Genomic DNA, 20392 nt, shown 5'->3' on the forward strand with positions numbered 1-20392 from the left:
AAGCTTCTACACTCTGGAAGGGGACCTCAGCAGGTTGCCGCTGCTGGCTTGGGCAGCCTGCTTTTATTCCCTTATCTGGCCCCACCCACATCCTGCTGATTGGTCCATTTTACAGAGAGCTGATTGGTCTGTTTTACAGAGAGCTGATTGGTCCGTTTTGACAGGGTGCTGATTGGTGCGTTTAGAATCCCTGAGTTAGACACAAAAGTTCTCCAAGTCCCCACTAGATTAGCTAGACACAGAGCACTGATTGGTGCATTTACAAACCTTGAGCTAGACACAGGGTGCTGATTGGTGTGTTTACAAACCTTGAGCTAGACACAGAGTGCTGATTGGTGTATTTACAATCCCTTAGCTAGACATAAAAGTTCTCCAAGTCCCCACTAGATTAGCTAGACACAGAGCACTGATTGGTGCATTTACAAACCTTGAGCTAGACACAGGGTGCTGATTGGTGTGTTTACAAACCTTGAGCTAGACACAGAGTGCTGATTGGTGTATTTACAATCCCTTAGCTAGACATAAAGGTTCTCCAAGTCCCCACTAGATTAGCTAGACACAGAGCACTGATTGGTGCATTTACAAACCTTGAACTAGACACAGAGTGCTGATTGGTGTATTTACAATCCCTTAGCTAGACATAAAGGTTCTCCAAGTCCCCACTAGATTAGCTAGATACTGAGCACTGATAGGTGCATTTACAAACCTTGAGCTAGACACAGTGTGCTGATTGGTGTGTATACAGTCCTCCAGCTAGACATAAAAGTTCTCCAATTCCCCACTAGACTCAGGAGCCCAGCTGGCTTCACCTACTGGATCCCACACAAGGGCCGCAGGCGGAGCTGCCACCAGTCCCGCACTGTGTGCCCACACTCCTCAGCCCTTGGGCGGTCGATGGGACCAGGTGCCATGGAGCAGGGGGCGGCACTCGTTGGGGAGGCTCGGGCACACAGGAGCCCATGGCGGTGGGGAGGCTCGGGCATGGCAGGCTGCAGGTCCCGAGCCCTGCCCTGCGGGAAGGCAGCTGAGGCCTGGCGAGAATTTGAGCACAGCACCGGTGGGCTGGCACTGCTGGGGGACCTGGTGCACCCTCCGCAGCAGCTGCCCCAGGTGCTAAGCCCCTCACTGCCCGGGGCCGGCGGTGCCAGCCAGCCACTCCGAGTGCGGGACCCACCAAGCCCACGCTCACCAGCACAAGCGCCACACGCAGCTCCAGTTCCTGCCCACACCTCTCCCTCCACACCTCCCCGCAAGCAGAAGGAGCCGGCTCCAGCCTCGGCCAGCACAGAGAGGGGCTCCCACAGTGCAGCAGCAGGCTGAAACGCTCCTAAAGCATGGCCAGAGTGGGCGCCGAGGCCGAGGAGGCGCTGAGAGTGAGCGAGGGCTGCCAGCATGCTGTCACCTCTCAGATTGGGACCGCTTTTCTGTAACAATATCATTATTGTGCTATTTAGGAGAATGGATGACTACCGTAGATATTATACTAATGGTATCTACTACTTTTGTAGATTCAAAGCAATTCAGTGGGTTGTGGGAATATAATGTGAAAGGCAAATAAAAACTTGGGTCCCCAATTCACTCTGCCAAAAAGAAAAAATTAAACTACAAGCTGAGTCATGCAAGAAGCTGCCTTTCCTTTTGTACCTAAGCAGATAGCTACAGATAAAAGGTTAGATATCTCCACAGGTAGCTACTTTATGTTCACCTGTCTTAGATAAAGAGCTGATTTACCTGTGAACATGTAATTGACTATTATCCTACTTGATCCTTTTATTTTGCAACTTGTGGATTACCATACCCTACCTCTTTCCCCTCCAGCCCACTTTACCCGTTTAAATATTGAAGCCCTTGAATTCAACTTTGGAGAAAGGCACACACCACAGACTGTTTCTGTGATTCTGTGTCATTTTCTTCTGGGTGTGTCTTTAACCTTGGCAAAATAAACTTCTAAATTGATTGAGTCCTGTCTCAGATACTTTTTGGTTTACAATAATGTAATATCTCTTTATGTATTATTTTTATCCATAATAGGTAAGAAAGAAACAAAATTTCATTAATATTTATTACACAGTTTGACTCTCTTTCCCTCGGTTGGTCTGAATGACATTTGGTTACACATCACCATACTTTGTTGTCTAAGTAACACAAGATATTTTGTTAGTAGAAGTTTCACAATTAGGGTTTCCTTGATTTGAGCATATCATGACAAAATATCAATTTAGTAGGTATCTATCCTATATGAACTTCCCGATGAATTGAAGTTACTAGATGGTGAGTGTTTAAAACAATAACAGGCAGAGTAGGCACTAATTGAGTGTCAGCATTATCATTATTGATTACATTATTATTAAGTATTCTGGTTCTATCTGAATTCACTCAAAAAATAGTTGGCTTTAAGAGTTTCTGCAGAGATACACAAGTTGAAAATTATACTGGTTATGTAAACACAAATGGGGAAAATCTAAACATAAAAGCTGATATTTCTCCATTTTCTAACACAAATACTTTGCCAGCTACACTATGAGATCAAAAACATTCAAGTCTATCAGGAAGATATATATGAATTTACATTATTGTTAATTACAAATCTTATCTTATGGGGTCTATTGTGCCTTCAGATATAAACTGATGACAGTGTGAAGTCATTACAGTGAGACATTTAAAACCTAAACATTTAGAACATGAAGTTTGAGTATGATATGACATGCAATGACCCTGAGAAAAAATCCTTTTTTTTTTTTTCAAGACCGGATCTCACTCTGTGACCCAGGCTGGAGTGCAGTGGCAAGATCTTGGCTCAGGGCAACCTCTGCCTCCTGGGCTCCAGTGATCCTTCCGCTTCAGCCTCCTGAGTAGCTGGGACTATAGGTGTGTGCCACCACAACCAGCTAATTTTTTTTTTTTTTTAAGTAGAGTTGGGGTTTCACCATGTTGCCCAGTCTAGTCTGGAACTCCTGGGGTGAAGTAACCCACCTGCCTCTGCTTCCCAAAGTGTTGGGATTACAGGCGTGAACCACCATTGTCGGGACTGAAAAAATCTTTAGAACTGTCTTTTGTGTCTTCCTTAATAGTGGAAGATAAAAAGTCATAGTCATTTGGGAAAACACTTACTTTTATCATAGAAGTGGCTGAAATAATACTGAGAAACCATATTATCACATGCTATATTGCAGTTCTATGTCAGTAAATATTCTTAAAAAACATGTGGACAACATTGCTGAATATGTGAAAGAAGTATTAGGAAAATTACTCGGTACTGGGAGATGGACTATAGAATTGCATTGATTCTGTTTCAAGAATGAAAATCTTGAAGAGCTACTTTTTATGAGGCTCTGAAGGAAACATAGAGACAATAGATTGTCAGGAGTGAGCAAATTCTTTGGTAAAAGCAAGGATTTGGGGGAGGTGGTTATGAAGGGTGTTCATAAAGAGAAATAGGTAAATATAACCACTAATAGAGTTGGCTGCTTGACTGGAAATAAAATAACAATCCCCAGGTAAGTTCACAAAACTAGCTCCTTCCATGGAATTCATTATTTCATCGGCAAGCTGTTGCAGCAGAGATGTTAGAACCTGAATATAAAATCTGAATAGTATTTTATAATGAGATGTGCAATGACTTTACTGTGGACTGTCTTCTTGTAATCTTGTGGCCATGTACTTCAAACGATGAATTTTACAAAAAGTTAAGTGTTCTGCACTTGCAGTAATAATCTGGAGCTTTTTATAGCGTACTCCCTTGGAGATATTTCCAGGGTGAAGATGACATTTTTAACAACGAAAACTACCTGCTTTCTGGTAACCTTACCTTGGAGAGAATATTTTGAAATGAATGTTTGGATATGTTTTCTCATTATACAAATATGTCACTGAAAATGATGTAAACACATCATGTATAAAATCTGTGACATAGGGAGACTATAAACTTGAAAGCAGAATTTCCTAATCAAATAAACAGCTTAGATGAGATTTGAAATATTTATTAGAAATATGAAAGTGAAATGTTGTGTGGTTAGTTTGTAACAACTTAGTGACCATAGGGAAAATTGGAATTTACTATTACTACCTGAATTGCAACAAAATCTTTTTGTAATTGGTGGATTAAAATGAAAAATAAGAATCATTTTCCATTTGTGTCTATACATTTTTGTAATCTTTCTTTTTCGGCCTTTGAAGACCATTAAAACAAAACACCAAGATAGACTGAACTTGAAGCCAGTCCTTTATATTATTGACTCACAAAGATTTAATACAAGATATTTAATATAAGATATGAAGCATATTCAGTTGCATAGCATTCGTAACTCAAGCAAAATGTTATCTGTTCTATTAAAATATAAAATGTAGACATTTTTTCTTATTTTTAATTTTAATTTTTAAACAAGATATGTAAGTATTGAAGTACAGATATAGTCAAAATAATTTTATTAATATGCTCCTTTTTGCAAACGTGTGTTCAAATATTTGCTTATGGAGTATGTCGTAGGCTGAATTATCCTCAAAGATATCCAGTTTCGAATTCAGGGAACCTATGAATGTTGCCTTATATGACAAAAGGGACTTGGTGATTAAGTTAAGGATTTTGGGGAGATTTTCCTTGATTATCTGGGTGAGCTCTAAATGTAATCACAAGTGTGCTTATAAGGGGGAAGCAGAGTGAGATTTGACTGCAGAAGAGGAGAAGGAGATGTAATGGCTGAAGTAAAGGTTGGAGTGATGCACTTTAAAGATGGAGGAAGGGACCACAAGCCAAGGAATGTAGAAGGCCTTTAGAAGCTGAAAACAGTGAGGAAACAGATTCTCCCTGGCGAGCTTCCAGAAAGAATCAATCTTGCTCATATTTTTACTTTAGCCTAATTACACTAATTTCAGACTTCTAATGTCTAGAACTGTTAGAGAAAAAAATTAGGTTGTTTTAAGCCACTGTTCATGGTAACTTGTTACAGAAATGTTGGGAAAATAATACTAGGTATGTAGGAAAAGAAATTTGAAGACCATTATCTCTACTCTAGTTTCTAACTTAATGAAAATGCTTTTGCTAGGGGTTACTGAAAGTAACCTTAGATGTTTTATAGCATCCTGTTTTTTTATTTATTGACTTATTTATTTACTCACTCACTCACTTGCTGGCTGGCTGTCATTTTGCTGATTTCCATGAGTTTCTGGACCAGATCCTAGTATTCAACTTCCAATAACATTTTTAGGTGTTTTTTTTTTTTTTGAAAGATTACATGAAAAACTTAATGGCAGAATCAAATTTATAAACTCAGCAAAAAAAAAAAAAAAAAAAAAGCTTTGTGTTTCAACAAGAATTTCTTTTTTTTTTTTTTTTTTGAGATGGAGTCTTGCTCTGTTGCCCAGGATGGAGTGCAGTGGCACAATCTCAGCTCACTGCAAGCTCCACCTCCAGGGTTCATGCCATTCTCCTGCCTCAGCCTCTCAAGTAGCTGGGACTACAGGCATCCGCCACCACGCCCAGCTAATTTTTTGTATTTTTATTAGAGACAGGGTTTCACCATGTTAGCCAGGATGGTCTCAATCTCCTGACCTCATGATCCACCTGCCTCAGCCTCCCAAAGTGCTGGGATTACAGGCGTGAGCCACCACGCCCGGCCAACATGAATTTCAAAGGCAAAAATGCTTTCACATAATTAGGCAGCCTTGAAAATAAAACTTAAGAAGAAGCTCTCTTTTAAAATATGTTTATAGCTAAAGGTTTAAAATAACATGGGTTAAAAAGTGGTACTAGCCTTCCAGGTGCTCAGGTTGCTAATCTGAATTTGCATATGCTATGACAAAGAAATGGTTCATTTTATTGAGCATATATCAATTGAACATGAGCTATTTAAGGTGGTTAGTATTACAGGTGCATCGTAAATTGAAGAAGGTTGAGCAGTTAAATGCTTGAAGATGAGAATGTTCTTTTGAGGAGAGATGAAGGCTTTCCTGAAGTCCGTGATATATTATATTGCTTGCTCCTCACTTGTCTTTGTGTCCTAGTGCTCTGTCATAAAGATATTTAATTTGGTTTCTTCAAGAAATGAGATTGGTTTAACAAAAATGCACTTCAGCAGGCACCAGACGTTTACCAGATTCATTCTTGAACCACTATTGCCATAAATTGTGGCACAATGAAATTAACATAAACTGGGATTAGCTTGGAGAAAAGAGAAGGCTGATTATTTTAATGATGGATTATACTATTAATATTAAATCTGTTTATGAGAATCAAAACTAACAGAAACCATTAGGTTCTATTATGGTATTTGCCAAAAAAATAAAATTTAGAAGTATGTAATTTTTTCACCAAAGAGTTTGACTCCTGTAAAGATCCAGTGGATCTTTCAGGTTAGTAACCTACATGTGAATGAATAAGATGAGTACGTGTGTGTTTTCTTTCTCCTCTTTGTCCTTTGTCGAATTTCTAAGCCATCCCTTAACTCCAAGCTTCTACCTATATGTGAACGAATTGGGTGTTTATTTCCTACAAGGCTGCACTCTGAAATAAAGCAGATAAATTCTGTGCAGATAGTTTTAACATTTTAATGTTTGAGTCTGAAGATACTATGATTTTTTTTCAAAACCAGCATAAACCAAAATTTTTAGACCATCATTAAGTTTTTACATTAACAATCTACTCTTGAAAAATCATATCTACATTATTTAAATATATAAGTTATTAATTTTAAATAATTCAGTTTAAAAGCATTTCTTAGGGCTTATTTACAAATATTTTTTGGTGGTCCATTTGCAATGAGATGATAAGTGTTGTCCTTTCACAAAAATTAGGTTTCTCTGTAATACACTTTGAACAGGAAACACATGCAACAATGAAGAATATTTAACAAAATGCATAGTGAGTGGGTGCTGTGGAGGATCACAAAGCCCCAGTAGCTTATCAAGTCAGGTGGAAAAGATGTTGTCCATAAATATGTGTAATACAAGGCAGTTTGAGTCATCAAGAAGTGTTTCATGGATGAGACCATATCTGAGCTTGGAGCTGAGGGATGGTAGAAATTGGACAAAGGACAAATGGGAGAAATGAAAATGTGTTTGTGAAAAGCAGAGTTGTGTAGTGTAGTTTAATAGTAACCATTATGTCCAAACTTTGTACCAAAAATTTAAGATACCAGATAGGGAGTTTGGACTTAAATTTTTAAACAGTGGGATTTTTTTTCTTCTATTAAATCTCTGACAGGTCTAAAGTGATCTTGAGGGAAGTCTAATTTGGTGGTAATAAGTAGAAGGGACTGGAGATGAAGAGATGGGGGCAGGGGGATCAGGTTAGAGAGATGACATCTAGGAAATTAGAGAAGACAATCAGGTGTGACGATTAGGAACATTACCAAGTAAAATAAAAACAACTAATTTTAGAAATCACGTCGAGAAACTGAATTTAAAGTTCCCTTTTATGTCAGAGTTTAAAGAGTTTTTGCTTGATTTCCAGTATCAGATATGGGTATTACAGCTTCTTCTTTAGGACATTGATGCTTTAATTAAAAATATATGTGAATATATTAATGACACCTTACAGCATTTCTTGCCTTTCAGATACTTTTATACTTCCATTTGCAGTAGTTTCTTAAATTGTCATTCTACATCTGTTATTGTTACGATACGGAAAACTCAATCCTTTATAGCACTTTTGAAATAGATTCTTCCCCTTCTACTAAAATTGTTTCCGTAAATATCTCTGGTGATATCTTAGTTTCAGATCCAAAGGCTCTGACTTCCTCACCCTATTTGACCTACATACTGTGATGTGTTTGCTCTCGACAGATGTATTATCTTCCTGCTCAAATTTGTTTCTCCTCCTGCGTTCCTTACGTCAGCTGATGGCAGCACCATCTGTGCGGTGTTTCAGGTTTAAAACTATGGATCAATCTCCAGCTCCTCCTTTACCCTCAGTGTCCAGTTAGTTTTCAAATCCATTTTTCCCTTCCCTTGAATACTCTACATCACATTTCCTTTTTTCCCTGGTTTAGGTTCTTCTTAGCTGTATTTTATTTTTTAAAGCTGTTCATTTTACTTGCTTCTTTCCTGGGACTATTATTATAAGAGACAGAGGTCTGATTATCTTGTTCCTATTTTTTATGGACCTGGTATAGTCTGTGTGGATTTCCTGGATGACCAACAACCACAAACCAATTCACTGTGCCAGAGAGAAACTGCAGCCCCAGCTTAGAGTGAAGGGGGTTCGTGTGGGTCACAGAAGGACTGGTAGGCATTTTCTAAATTTAGATCATTTCCATGACTATTGGAAAGAACCCTACCTCCCCACCCCCACAAAAGGCTGATGATTGTGCTTTAGAGTAAATGGAAGTGGACCGAGGAGTATTTATTTATTTCCTGAGCTGAAATCAGTGTTGTCCATCTCATTTAAAATGCAAAACTTCCAATTCAAAGAAACAGTATATATAGGCAAAAAGCAAAGAATGTTTTGCATCGTTTGACTAGCTAGTCAAAGCAAAACCGAATAACTCTACCTCAGAAGTGTCTTCACTTAATGGTAAGATCTGTTCAAAGGCACGTCAACATGGTCAAAATTAGTTATATAGTTCTTCTGACTTTTAGCCAAGGACTTTAACCATCCTGATGGGGAAATGATACAAAAGTTTAAACATAGTTCCAGATATTTAATGTCTTGATTATTTAAAGAAGACATAATTTATTTTCTTACTGATGCTATTATGAGTGTTCTTGTTTTTCTAATTCCATGTTTCAGATGTTTTTATTAGTATATAGAATAGCTGATTTTTATGTATTGATCTATATGTTGCATCCCTGCTACACTCATTTATTAGGGCTAGTAGTCTTTTGGTGGGTTACTTGGTGTTTCCAGTGTATGCAATCATGACATTTGGAAATACAGTTTAACTTCTTTTCCAATCTGGATGCCTTTCATTTTTTTTTCTCTCTCTCTCCTTCCCTTCCTTCCTTTCTTTTATGACCTAATTTCACTTTCAATAATAACAGTTCTTGTCTAAAAATCTGTTTTGTGTGACTGGATGTAGCTGTTTCACCTCTTACGGTTAATGTTTTCATGATGTGCATTTTTTTGTGTTCTTTTACATTCAACCTATTTGTAGTTTTTAATCTATGATGTGTCTATTATAGAGAGCATACAGTTAGATCATATTTTTTATCCTGACAACCTCTACATTTTGATAGAATGTTTAGAACATACATATTTTGTGTGATATAATTGGATTTGCATTTGCCATGTTGTTTTTTCATATGCCTGCTGCATTTTTTGTACCTCTATTCCTCCATTCTTGCTTTCTTTTGTGCAAAATAGTGTGCCATTTTGAAACCTCTGTTGATTTCTTTACTATGTATTTTTTGAGTTATGCTCTTAATTCTTATGTACTCGGGGATTGCAATATGTGTTATTTTAATTCATCTTAACATCGTAACTTCACAGTCTACTTCAGAATAATACTCATTTAATTCCAGTAAAAGATAGAAAACCTGCTCCAACATAGCTTCATTTCCTTTCCCTTACTTCGTACTCTTTTTTTGTGACATATACACCCATACATCATACATATATGTTCCAAACCCAATAAGATACTATTATAACTATTTAACTGTTTCTTTATACATTCTTATCTCTTTTAAAGACGTTAAGAAATAAAATTTATACAGTCTTTTATGTTAATCCACACATTTTCAATTTCTGACATTTTTTATTTATTTCTTTGGAATTGAAGGAAGCTCCTTCAGAACTTTCTTTTGTATTTAACTGTGCTAGGAACAAATTCTCAGTCTTTGTTTATCTGCAAATGTCTATTTTGCCTTCATCTTTTGAAAGATGGGATGTGAGATTCTTGATTGAAAGGTTTTTTTTCTTTTGGTTCTTTGTCATCTCACTGCCTTCTGTCTTCTCTTTTGTCAGATGAAAAGTCAGCCATTAATCATATATCCATTTGATGGGATGTGTATTATTTTTCTCTTACTGCTTTAAATACTTCTATTTTTGTCTGACTGTCATGCAAACAATTTGACTGCAGTGTGTCTGGGTGTGGATCTCTTTGTATTTATCCTACTTCAGGTTTGTTGTGCTACTTAGATGTGTAAACTAATATTTTTCATCAAATTGGAAGTTTGGGGCCATTCATTATTTGTTTAAATGCATTTTTCTGACCGCTTCTTTCTCTCCTATTCTTCTGAGACTCCCATTACACGTATACTGATGTACTTGACGTTATCCCACTGGTTTCTGAGGCTCTGTGCATTTTTTTGTCAATGATTTTTTTTTCTGTGTACTTCAGATTGAATAATTTCTGATAATCTATCACTGATTCTTCTTCAATCTGCAATTGAACCTCTTTAGTATATTTATTATTTTAGTTATTGTATTCAAATACAGATTTTCCATTTGATTTATTTTTGTAATTTTTGCATCCTTTTTGATAATTTCTATTGGTTGATTCATTGTTTCCATACTTTAATTTTTAAAGCATGCTTTCCTTTAGTTCTTTAAACATATTTGTGATAGCCGCCTTGAAGCCTTTACCTGCTAAATGCCTTTGTCAAGGCACTCAGAGAGTTTCTCAAGACTATGTTTTCCCCACAGGATGGGTTACACTTTCCTGGGCTTTTACTGTCTGTGTCATAATTTTTTGTTAAAACTGGACATTTTAGATAATATAACAACCCTGAATTCTTTTATGTCTCTATTGAAGGTTATTGTTGCTGGGTTTTTTTATTTTTTCTTTGTTTAGTAAATTGTCTGAGCTGAGTCTGTGACATGTCTCTCCTTGATGGGTGGCCAATAATGTCATTGCTTAATGTTTTAAAAAATTATTCTTGTTTTTATTTTAAGACTAGCTTTCTAGAGACTTTGCTATTCCTTCATAGCTTAGAGTTTAGGTAATGATGGTACAGAGATTGTGCTCAGACACTTTGAGGAGTAAGTTTTTAGTCCTCTACCAGCCAACCTGTCCGTGGATAAGGAAATGTATAAGAAGTTCAGGTCATTTTCAAGTCTACCAAGATTTACTTCCTGCTGGTTCCTAGGTGTCTTTCTTGTGCATGTGCAACTTCAGTCAAAAATATACTGAGTTAGAGTTGGTAGAGGATCACCAGGTGTGTGCTAGCAGATCTGTTGGACCTCCCTGGGATGTGTCACTTTCATAGATGGTGCAGTGTGCATGGCATCTGCTCCAAATCAAGTGAGTTCCCTTTGACAAGGTGGCACAGCTACTGGTCTTCACAGCTAGCCCATGTCATGACATGGTAGAACCTCCACATTAGCCGAGCAGTGGGGAGATGGGAGTAGCCCAGGAAAGAACACCACAGATTTACTGTTCTTACCCAAATTGTGGCAGTTTTTAAGCATAAAAGTTTCTTATATTTTTATATGCCTTTGGTTAATTTCCACAGCTCTGAAAGTGTTATTTTTGTCAATTTTATCCAGCTGGCTTTTTAAGGAGAAGATTTGCCAACCTTCTCACTTGGTCATGGGGGGAGGTGCATATAATTTATTTAAAAAATGCAGCTTATAAATATTTTTATCTATCCTGAATTGATCCTTCAACATAAAAAAGTGTTATGTTATGGCTGTATCTTATCAGGTGCTCAGCTTCTAGAGTTATCTTTCAAAAATATTCTTTGATTTCTTTGTATTACCTATAAACTCCTTCAGAGCCAAATTATGTGTTAAGTGAGATGGACTTTTTGGTTACTGTATTTTTTGTGTTCCATTAGCTTCAACTATAGGTTTATCATCTATAAGGATTAATAGGACTCTGAAGTACCTCCAGATCACCTGCTGTTAAGTTAGAGTCACATCTCACAGATACAGCTCTAGTTTCGGTTCCATATAACATTCCTGGGCCTCATATCCAAAGGTATATACCCTGACCTAGTTGTTTAATTACACCATATCTAATTCTATCATCAAGATTCTTCAACCAGAAAATATTGTATCTCCTATGGAAGTGGTGACTCACCTGCAGTCAGCAAAGGAAAGCCCTCTATATTTAAATATATCTACAGCACATCCATCCAGACAGGATCACAGTATTATTGCCTTCCAGCACTTTTGCTCCTGCTAGTACATTCCCAGAGGAGCTCATATGAGGCTACCAGCTTCTAAAATGGCCCTTAAGCCAAAGTCATGGAGTATGGGGTATTCATGACTCCATTCTCTCTGTGTGTGTGTGTGTGTGTGATTTTTTTAGAGCAGGCTCACTGTCACATTTAGTTTTTGTTTTTTTTTTAAATCAATCACAAATGTTACCACAAATGGACAGGGCAATAAAAAGAAAACAACTGGGAGGCAGGCTGATATGACCTTGTGGAAGGCAGTCTGGTATGAGTTTTAGGCTAAGCAGATAGGTCTTTTAATAGTTTCTGGCTTAGGGCATATCACTCAGTTTTCTGATTCACTGGTTACTCATTTCTAAAGTGGGGATAATAATACGTATTTCATGATGAGAATTAGGACCTAGCACAAAGAGGACCCTTAAAAAGTGATATAGCTATTATTACTTGTATAATTGTCTCTACATTTTTTTATATTCTTGAAACTGCATAGAAATTTCATGCTAGTACAATTCCTGGCAAGAATTCCAAGGTGTTGAATGTCTCAGTCTGAGTCTGCTTGGAGTTTCTAGATTTTATTATACTTCATTATTTTTTAAATAACAGATTTCTTAACTTGGAGCCCAACTTCCCAGAACATGATTCCAATATACTTCTGTGACTAGAATTTATGTGTTTTAAACACAACTTAGGAAAGTGGGCCAAGGATGTTGGTAGAGGATCACTAGGTTCGATGTCATTGAGTGATAACAGACCAGTACACAGAAATAGTGGGCTTTGGAGCAGAGAAAGAGTTTAATAATTGAATGGCAACCAAATGAGGAGGTGGGAGGGAACCTCAAATCCTCTTCCCAGAGGGATACTGGACTAGGATTTTTAAGGGGATTTTGGTACATAGAGGGCTGAGGAGCTTAGGGCTGCTGATTTGTTAGGGCAGTGGGGATGAAGTCATAAACTGTATTATGTTGAGTAAGTTCTTTAGAGGGGATCTTCAGACTGGCTGGTGTGAGTGGAATACAGGATCTGAAAATATCTCAACATAGAAACATGAGGCTTCTTAATGTTAGGGATGTTATCTATAGAAATAAGGACCTTGTAACAGGGGCTATGTGATTTTTAAGCAGTAAGTACCTATAAGGAAGTGGACTATAGGGCAGGCTGGTTAATGCTTAGCTATGCTTCTACTCAAAGTGTATGCTTTTATTGAAAAACCTAGCAATTTAATTTTATTAATTTTATAAGAACAGTTTCAATGTTACTGAGTTGATTTCAGCTTGATTTGTTCAAACTGATACTGAGTAATTAATTTAGCTCTTGCCATTTCAAATTAATTTAGATGAAATTAATCCAGCTCATTTTCACAGAATGAGACACCTGCAAACAGTGAGATGGTTGGTATTTGTATGGTTATGCCTGAATGAATCTGCACTATATTACATAATTAATTGAATTTGAAGACATCATCTTATCACCTACACAACTTTAATTGTGGAAGCCATACTTACTGTCTTCGCTTTTCTCTTCTCCTTTTGATTTTTTGTAAACTCTAGACAAGTTGGAATCTGTTGGTTGCCCTCATCTATGTGTTTGTGTGAATTATTTTTCCTTCTTCAAGGAGGGCATGAGACAAGGGACTATGGCTGTTGTGGCAAAGGTCATATTCCAGACAATTAAGTTGACCTGGTTACTGTAAAAGATATTTTTTGTCCCAGATACTATATCAGGCAAGAAACCTATGAATGGATTCTACAAAATATCCCTGTCACAGAACTCCCTAGAGACAACACTGTTGCTCATCAGAAATGTTCACTGAAGGCTCTATCAAGTGTGTTCAGTCTGTGGTCTACTGAGATCCTGCAGACGGCAAAGCTGAGATATTACTGCAAATAACAAGTATTTGTGACTAACAAATACTTAGCTCATACACTATTTTTGTCTTAGTTATTGCTGATCCTTGTTATGAATAGGCTAACATGTAGGATGAGATATTTCCTACATACGTAATAAACACACACACACGTGTGTGTGTGTGTGTGTGTGCATGTGTGTGGTGTTAATTTTTTTTTTTAAATAAAACCTTTTTTGAGGAAAGAGTGAAAATGTGCTCCAAAGTAATCTGTGGCTAGAGGAACTGCAACAGTGTTTCAAATATTTCCATTTATGTATTCGTTCTGTGGTGTGTTATTCGTCCATTTATTCATACATTTATTCAAACATCTCTAAACTCTGAATTTAGTAGTAAGACTCCATAACTGTTCAAATAGTAGATTTCTCAACCTAGAGCTCCACTTTTCAAAACATAATTCTGACATACTTGTTCGGGATACTTGTCTTCCAGAGAGTTGGTATGTGGAGCTTGTATTGAGATTGTGATTTTTTTTTATCATGAATAAAAAGATAGAAAGAAGTCTGCCTGAAGTGAGTTTGAACTAGCAATGTTGAGAGGCAGGAACCTACATCAGAGGAACCATTAGTTTGCATATATGACTTTCAAGACACATAGTATCTTGAGGCTCAATTCATAGCAGAAGTCCCTTTTCTGCTTTGTCTTTGAGTGTTTTGCTTGCAAAGTTCCATGTAATTGTATGCACATCAACAATGGCTCCCTCTCAAGATACATGTGAACTGATTTGACGTGAGCCAACATTAGAATTAGAGAGGTATGATGGAATTGTTCATCAAATGAGTGTACCTTCTAGTTTTGCACTGGCACGTCTGAGTCATTTGAATTTTAAAATAATTGTAAAAATCAGACGAATTGGCCTATCTACTTAATATTAAAGGATGTTGTATTATGAAAGATGCATGTCAAGGAGCAAAATGAACACCGAGCAAACCATATGAGACACTACTAATTCACTAGGGGTTTTCATAATCAGCTGCTAAGTTGGCACAGCTGTGGCTCTTTGTAGCAGCAATGTACTGCTAATTACCACTCATTTAAACGTGCTGTTATATCCTCTCTCACCTGGACCTTTCTATTGTCAAGAATGCCAAGGGAATGACTTGAGTGTTTCTGAAGATTCAAAGGATTTAAGACCGGGGAAAACCCAGAGACATCAGCTTCATTTGTTAGGACCACATTTAGCCTTGTCTTTCAAAAAGCTGACCTGAACGAATGAGTTGACACAGGAAAAATCTTTCCTTCTTGGAGGCAATAATGTTAACCTCTGGTGCAAAGTGGGATGAAGGGAAAAAGAACATGACAAGAAAAACTACCCAGAACTATGAACAGAGGTGTGAAGCTCTGGAAATAATATTTCCAAACTGGGAATATGGTGTAATGTTATGATTGGGGTTTTGAAGCAATGTAAAGAGGAAAAAGTGAACTAAGATTTTTCTTAGATCTTGCCTGTTACTTCCTTTCTACAGTATTTCCTACGAGTCAATGGGATACAACACCATGGTTTTTTTTGTCACTGGAGAATATATAAACATTTTAAAGGATATTATTCCCCATCTGGTAAGTGACATTTTGCCTGGTTCATGTCTCTAGTTGGTAAATTAAAACAACAACCACCACTTTATCTTTCGGAGGACATAGAATTTGATATCTCCATCATTCGGGGAGAAGTCGACCCTCAACAGTTACAGTGCCTTCCTGAAGGCCACACAGCAGATGGGCGCCTAAGCAAAAACAAACCTGCCTCAACTTCAGACCATCTGCTCTGTTTTAAAGTATACTGTTTTCACATCTCTTGGTAGAAGAACAGCTTTTCTCTTAATTTATATCTCTCTGATTCTGAGCTCTCAATCTGATTTAGGGTTTTCTTAAATTAGGCAGATAAAATTATAACTTATTGGCATTGTCCAGGTTATCATGCATTGATTTTCTTCTTTCGATCTCTTTGAAGTCGGATAAGTATTTTTCCACTTCGTAGGTAGGGAAGCTCAGCCCGATTCCCCTGAGGTATCTTGGCTAGTTACCCATCAGATCTGAATTCCATGTTCCTGGTACAGTGATTTACTGCTGTCAAACTGTCAACATTAACTACATCATTCATTTGCAAAATACATTTTGAGATACCTGTGTTATGTCAAAGGTCACTTGGGGCCCAATTGAAAGGCAGTGTGAGAAGCATAATTAACTTGTTTGCTTTTGTGCTGGAAACCTAGTGTTAACAAAACAGCCAAACCAAAAGCAGATTTGTCATCAGGGCTCTAACTGCCTATATCCCTATAGTGTATGTGCATCTGTTTAATTTTCCAGAAATAGATGAAATCATAGTTTGAGGTTAGTTCATCAAACATTGAACATTTTCTTTGTGTAAGTCATTGTATTAGGTAGGGCTACTGCTGGTGGTGGCGGTGGTCCTGAGGTGGAGTGGGATCCAAGCTGAGTAACAGTGTTGCGTGGCAGAACACGTTGATTAATCTTCAGCAGGAATATGGTGTATCTAGATTCTGTAGCAGTCATGCCAATGAAGTAGAAATATCTTTGCTGGCAGACAGTGATCTCCAGGATATATCAGTAAATTTAAAAATGGTAATTTATATAGCGTGAACCCATTAATGGAAAAAGCTAATCTATATATTTCTACATGCTATGAATGTTTCTACTGCTATGAATACATAGCATATGTATACATGTAAATGCATAGAAAAAGGACTGCAAATAGGCCAGGCGCGGTGGCCTGTAATCCCAGCACTTTGGGAGGCCGAGGCAGGCGGATCATGAGGTCAGGAGATCGAGACCATCCTGGCTAACACGATGAAACCCTGTTTCTACTAAAAATACAAAAATTTAGCCGGGCGTGGTGGCGGGTGCCTGTAGTCCCAGCTACTCAGGAGGCTGAGGCAGGAGAATGGCGTGAACGTGGGTGGAGGAGCTTGCAGTGAGCCGAGATTGTACCACTGCATTCCAGCCTGGGTAACAGAGCCAGACTCTGTCTCAAAAACAAAAACAAAACAAAACAAAAAATATATTAAAAAAAAGAAAAAGGACTGGAAATATGCACACTATAAAGGGAAAGTGAGTATAATTAAATTTGGAAAGAGAATTTTCAGTTTTCCAGTGTTGTTTGACGTCCCTACAAGGCGATGTTTTTATGTGTGATTTTATGTGTGATTTAAAAATATGAAAAAGTGTGCATAGGTGGGGATCTTCACACCGAGGGAGAAAAAAATATAAGCAAAGGCATCAAGATGTGAAATGGAGTAGTTTATTAGTATGCAGTTTTTACACATAATAATGAGAAGGATGGTGGCTTAATGTGGCTTATATAGTCCTAAATTATTGGTTGTTATTCAGTTAAGGTAATGACATGTTTCAATAGGTTTTTAAGTGAGTTAGGCAGATACAACTCTGGAAGCCAAGTAGTTGATGGATACTTTGGTTGGAAACCTAATTGATTTTTACATAGCCTCTCCAGAGCCAGCAAAGCCAGATGCTGCTTTGTGGTTATTCTTGAGACTTTTTTCCCCCTCTAAGACTATACAGTGTTTGCCAGGCAGGGGAGGATGGTGACCAGTTTGTATTTATAAAAAAAAAGAAGAAGCACGAAAAGGCACACAGCCATGCTGCTGGCTTAAAGTCTGTTACCTTTCCCAAAGTATATATATTCTGATAAAATCGGTGTTGTCTCCATATGAAAAGTATTATTACCCTCCTGCAAGCTTGCTTTAGGCACTATTCTGGGTAGAATAGACAGACACAGACGTTTAGACAGACTGACTCTCTTTCTCTGATTTAATTTTGCATTACAGGTAAACGCCATATGTAATGTGTAAGAGGCAGGTAGGTAAACATGCTCAACTGCAGTTTTTGGTTTTGTGTTCTGATGTGATCTGAGTATTTCCAAGCACTTACAATGCAGAGCATACTATATGAAAGTTCTCATGATTTGGGAGCACACTCATAGTAAGGGCAAGGAACGTTCTTTCACATTGAAGTTCTAAAAATTAACTTTCTCAGTAATAAGACTTAAGCAAAAACAAAGTAAGACTAAGGAAAAGATGATAATTTGCAAATGCTTGCAAATGGGAGCCTCTGCTCCCCATGTTTGTAAAATGTTTTACCTTATTTTCCATTCCTGGCATTAGGAGTCATTTTGGTTTGGGGCCATTTATTGAAGCTGATCTTTGATGAATGAATGAGACCCTTTATTTTCCAGTGATGCTGCTTTATTTTTGGGAAGTGGGAACAAAGGCCTGACATGCTACCATGGGTTTAACTGTACAAATTTCAATGTTATTTGAAGAAATAGACATCTAAATGAAGAAATACTTTTAGTTGTTGACTTTAAAAGGTACAAATTATGCTGATGATTCTGCTTAAAATAACTAGACCATTTTTCTTTAGAGCAAAACAGACAACACTACAAATCTCTGATGTGTATTAAGTTTTCCTGAAAGGTAAACACTATTTATTTATTTATTTTTTTACTGTCTCAGCTTTTCTATTACATTTGTGTGTGTAGGGGGAGCTGGGTACAAAGAGAAAGCATGGTGAAGATGACTCAGAACAAAATGGGTGGCGTTTGTAAGACACAGAGAATTGCCTTTGAAGATTGTTGGCGTGTTTATTTATGCCAGCTCCCACGATCTGAAAAAATAGCTGTAGCAGGCTCATTACTCTGTGGAAAAATAAAATTCATTTGACAGGATTAATTCATTTGAAACCCATGTGGTTTTCAAGGATCTTTAAAATAACATCAGATATTACAGCAATCCTTACTTTAACATTTTGATCTAAGCGAAGGCATGAAACAATTTAAATACACCCAGAATATAAAGTTTTAAATGTTACCGAAAGTGTCTTTTCTTGACAATACTGGAACATTTTGGATGTTATGAACAGGTGCATAATTATAGATTTGTGTTTTCAAACACTATTTGTGCGAAGTAGAATCCATGCAAGAACCGATTTTAAGAAACAAGTGGTGCTTCGTCATTTCCAGAAATGGAGAGGAATTACGATATGCAAAACTAATGATAATAGCTCACTTATTTTAAGTTCTTTTTATATTCTTGACACTGTGATAAGCTCTCTACATATATTATTTCATTTATTCATAACAACCCTAGGAGAAGGGTATAATTATTATCCAATATTTTTTAGGGAAGGAAACCAAAGATTATAAAAGTTAACAGCTAATAAGTAATGAGGCCAGTATTTTTGCTTAGGTGGTCTGTGTATAGAATCCATGCTCTTAACTATTAGGATATGCTGATTCTAAAGCAATTAATAAATGTTGGTCTGAAATCAGTGTAATGGCATGCTGGAAACAGCTCTTAGACACTGCCAAGGGTTGATTGTTAGATATTTTGGATTTTTGTAAGCCAATTTGTAAACTTTGATACTTTGAAATCAGCAGTGATTGGAGTATTTACACCACAGAAATGGGCAAATGCTACAAATCAAGACATTTTTTTTTCCAGTCAGTTCACCAGCACACCATTTGATAACATAGTGCCCTTTCAGCAGTGCCAAAGTATAAACCCTCACATTTTAAATGGATATAAATGAAATAAACACTTACATTAACAGGTTTTTTTTGCATTAGCATTTGTCTTGATCTCAAGAGGACAGACTATAATTAGTATGGTTAGAACTTTAAAAATGAAATTTAAGAGTATGTATTCCTAAATTCCAGAGTAGAAGAGAGTCCTTTTCCTAGCCTTTGAACTTTTATGTGAGGATTTTAGAAAGGAAGCCCTTGTCTGGCCAACTGCAGACTTTAAATGCAGTTAGCTGTGCCAGATTTGAGAGGATTCTTTGCTGGCTGAAATTGTCTGAGCAGGAATGGAAAGTGATTGGGTTGGGTAAACAGGAGCCTATGATGGGAGGATGGCAGAAGCCAGAGAAGGAAATTTTATTAAAAAAACAAAACAAAACAAAACAAAAAAACAGAACAAAACATGGGAACCAGTGGGGTTTGTATGGTCTGAGTAAGCTTTGCGGCCTTATTGTGGGCATCATTTATCCATAAAATAATTTTAGCTTTAATTTGAGAACTCTAGTACTTAATTTTTCCTTGTAACCATAAAGCATCATTTTATGCTGTGATGAAAAATCATTCCAATGGTAGAGGTTCAATTTAGTAAAAACTTAAAACAGTGTAAATTGTAATGTTGATGCATTGCATCAGCTTATCAAATTTATCCTCCCAGTGTTCTTTTTATGAAGAAAGCGTAACTTGCTTACATGTTGTGTTTAATGTATTTGTAATGTTCTTCTGATATGAAGATCCTCCATTGAACATTTGCTTGTACCTGGCTGGACTGCATACTGGATCCTGCTTGTCTAAGCGAAAGCATACATGATTAATAACTTACAGTTCTCTCTAACTCACCAATCAATTCTTTTTCATTATTTATTATGATTTATTGGAAAACATTT

At 37.1% G+C, this 20392-nt stretch overlaps 1 protein-coding gene across 3 annotated transcripts in view; it reads left to right on the forward strand.

The window, feature by feature from the left end:
- Positions 1–20392, forward strand: part of RYR2 (ryanodine receptor 2) — a 790171-nt gene that overhangs the window by 264855 nt on the left and 504924 nt on the right. The gene's annotated exons all lie outside the window — the stretch shown is intronic.

This window comes from Gorilla gorilla, chromosome 1, assembly GCF_029281585.2.
Source record: "Gorilla gorilla gorilla isolate KB3781 chromosome 1, NHGRI_mGorGor1-v2.1_pri, whole genome shotgun sequence".
Classification (NCBI taxonomy): Eukaryota; Metazoa; Chordata; class Mammalia; order Primates; family Hominidae; genus Gorilla; species Gorilla gorilla.